This window comes from Triticum dicoccoides, chromosome 2B (genome assembly GCF_002162155.2).
Source record: "Triticum dicoccoides isolate Atlit2015 ecotype Zavitan chromosome 2B, WEW_v2.0, whole genome shotgun sequence".
In the NCBI taxonomy this organism is placed as follows: domain Eukaryota; kingdom Viridiplantae; phylum Streptophyta; class Magnoliopsida; order Poales; family Poaceae; genus Triticum; species Triticum dicoccoides.
This window is the reverse complement of record NC_041383.1, coordinates 713,385,537-713,389,276: the sequence shown is the minus strand read 5'-3', so window position 1 is coordinate 713,389,276 and position 3,740 is coordinate 713,385,537. Positions and strand designations below refer to the sequence as shown.

The 3,740-nt window shown below is 43.2% G+C and overlaps 1 pseudogene; it reads left to right on the top strand.

Moving 5' to 3' along the window:
- Nucleotides 1–643: 643 nt before the first annotated feature.
- LOC119361235 overlaps nucleotides 644–3,740 on the top strand; it is a 19,009-nt pseudogene continuing 15,912 nt past the window's right edge.

Below are 3,740 nucleotides of genomic sequence, written 5' to 3'. Positions count from 1 at the left end.
CATTGTGGCATGGCTTGAGAGGATGGGGTCGAGATAGTATAACCTAACCTTGTCCACTTCAAACCCTTTCCTGATTATGTTTTGGTGAAGAGGGAGCATTAACTTAGCAAACCACTCCGCCAAGTAACTCGGTACCCATCCTAAGGATGTGACAATCTTACCCCAAACAGTACTTGGACTCGGGTAAAAGCGTTATGTATCAGAAATGTGACCCGTTTCCATTTTCTAGTTGAAAGTATGGGGATCCAAAAAAGGGAAAGACTCCTAACTTCCTCCACAATCGTGAACTATGGGTAGTGGTATGAGCCTTATTACCTTGCTGTTGGTACTAGATTAGGGCCCCACTGGAAGGATTTCATATCCCAAAGACTGGGAATCCTGTCCCCATATGTCTACCAATAGAGTCATGATGGGACACATAATGAAAGCCCTCATGACCTGGATGATAAAGCGTGTGATCGGTGATGCCTCTTTGGATTAACGTTTGCATCACATCTATCTCTCCGATCTATTGTTGCCTTCCTTCTGGCCATCATGTCATCCCTACATAGTCTGCTTTCCCTAGGATTTGCCGCATTGGACAATTAGGGTTGTCACTCTGAGTTCCACAATGTCCGGATCCTTTCTAGCAGTAGGGCAGGACATGGAGAGATCAATGAGCTCAAAAAGGAGGTTGGAGCCTCCGCTATCGCTCGTTATGGTGGACCATGGTGCAGGACCCCCATGATCTCCAATCAAGTTGAAGAAGGCGGCAAGGGTGAAGCTCATGACTTCCTCAAAGGCCAAGTACCCTCCCTCATGATACCCCTCGATTCATCTCTCACTTAGTTGGAGTGACATACCGGACCATCGCCTACATGTAGGCCAAATCCAACTCTTTTGCCGAGGGTAATGCTGGTAACATGGCCATCTCGGGGGTGGTTTTCTAGACTTGACTGCTTTAGGACTTGACACTTCACTGAGCATCCTAGTTAGATTGTCCAGCCGCCCCCTAGGAAATCACAAGCACCATAGTCAAGGGCATATGATCCCAATATACTTATTGTGAACTTGTCAGTGCTGCATGCCCCTATGATGCAACCATCATCTTCCCATCGCATGCCTGGAGTTTCATAAGGAGGCCGAGGTTCAAAACCAGTTGCATGCTCAACTCCAAAATCTAAGGAGGTATCGCGTAGAAGTTGTCAGGGTTAACCAATACATGAGTCGTGAGGCTGCTCCCCTTTGACCCTCACACACCCAAGGCATGCCATCAATCAAGTGGCACAACCGAGAATAGAAAGCCTTGTGGTTGTGGCTAGCAACTGCTAGGCGCTTCACCCAATCGCCACATCCTTTGAGGGCCACCACTAGTCGTGGCATATCTGGCATATATGTTATCCTTGGGGGTTCTCGATGAGCTTCACTAGTCAGTTTGTGCAGATGTATCCTTTAATGAGCCATCTCGAGCTGCAAGTGCCACGCCCTCCCCAAAGATGACCCTACATAGAATGTTGGAGCATGAGAGAGATTCAGCTTCCTCGTTGGCTACAAGCCATGTCGTGCATGTTTTGCGCCAAGGGGGCTACTCAATTGATGTTGCCCCTTCTCTGTATGCCTAGTGGGCCTGACTACGATTCTCTAGTGGTTAGTCAGTGGGAGTGGAATCCAGTCTTTCCCTTGGGGCTCTATCTGAGCGCTCGGAGCATATGTATATAAAATGCATGGCTTGAAGTTGTCTTTAGGATGCACGGGGAGCATTTTAGGCCCTAGTTTGGTCCCTTAGGTAATGTAATAATAAATGTGAAAAATGAAAGAACTTGAAATCAAAACAAGGGCAAAGTTGCTTAAGAAAACTTCCATTTTTATAGCTCCCCACCTTATTATGTCCTCTTCACCTATCATGCCCCTATAGCTCAGAGGGGCAAGAGTGATCATCCCTACCTAATGGTTAGGACTTATAGTTTTATTGCGCCTTCTATTACCTCATGACCTCCGTACCCATTGTTCCCTTCTCCCTACCCATAACAAGTAGCGCTAGAGTGGCATATCCTGGATGTCTTAGTATGCCCATGATATTTTCTAAGTTTCAAGATCGGGATGGTCTATGAAGTTATTTCCACAATGTCAATACGAAAAAGCACCATCTTGTGAGGACACCATATTTATTTCATCTTTGTACAAAGTGAACTGAATACATACCTAAATGGTATTACAATTGATAAATTTGAAGGAAGCATTTTTCTGTTATTGTCCTTAACTACTTAACTTATAAAGATTTACACCATATGATGCGTACTACTCCCACTATTTATCTTTGACCTAAATTCGATAATGATTAGACTAATAAATAAGAGATAAAATGTGCATATATAATCCATACAATATAATCCGATCACAAAGTAATAGTACATCACATAGCAAAAGTAACTGTTAGAATTGCATCATATGGATCGCAATCATGATAGCCAACTCGTATGATCTTTGTATCAAAGAAATTGGGAGAGAACAGGATACATAGCTACTACTACAAAACCCATGGTACAAAGTTGGACTACTCACACATCATAGTGGGAGAACCAAGGGTCGATGGAGATGACAAAGGCAATGACCCCACCCCTCCAATAGAGTACAAGAATATTATCTAGATTAGATCACCTCAAAATGTGCAATGGTGGCGGCCAAAAAGTACACGATAGATATAGGGCCTTCCCTCGGGCGCCTCTTTCTGAAGGAAATATGCCCTAGAGGCAATAATAAAGTTATTATTTATTTCCTCATATCATGATAAATGTTTATAATTCATGCTAGAATTGTATTAACCGGAGACATGATACATGTGTGAATACATAGACAAACATAAAGTCACTAGTATGCCTCTACTTGACTAGCTCATTAATCAAAGATGGTTATGTTTCCTAACCATAGACATGTGTTGTCATTTGATTAATGGGATCACATCATTAGGATAATGATGTGATTGACATGACCCATTCCGTTAGCCTAGAACTTGATCGTTTAGTATATTGCTATTGCTTTCTTCATGACTTATACAAAGTTCCTGCAACTATGAAATTGTGCAACTCCCGTTTACCGGAAGAACACTTTGTGTGCTACCAAACGTCACAACGTAACTGGGTGATTATAAAGGTGCTCTACAGGTGTTTCCGAAGGTACATGTTGGGTTGGCATAATTCGAGATTAGGTTTTGTCATTCCGATTGTCGGAGAGGTATCTCTGGGCCCTCTCGGTAATACTCATCACCTAAGCCTTGCAAGCATTGTAACTAATGAGTTAGTTATAAGATGATGTGTTACAGAACGAGTAAAGAGACTTGCCGGTAACGAGATTGAACTAGGTATTGGATACCGATGATCAAATCTCGGGCAAGTAACATACCGATGACAAAGGGAACAATGTATGTTGTTATGCGGTTTGACCAATAAAGATCTTCGTAGAATATGTAGGAACCAATATGGGCATCCAGGTCCCGCTATTGGTTATTGACCGAGAATGGTTTTAGGTCATGTCTACATAGTTCTCGAACCCGTAGGGTCCGCACGCTTAACGTTACGATGACAGTTTTATTATGAGTTTATAAGTTTTGATGTACCGAAGTTTGTTCGGAGTCCCGGATGTGATCACGGACATGACGAGGAGTCTCGAAATGGTCGAGACATAAAGATTGATATATTGGACGACTATATTCGGACACCGGAAGTGTTTCGGGTGATTTCGGAGAAAACCGGAGTGCCGGAGGG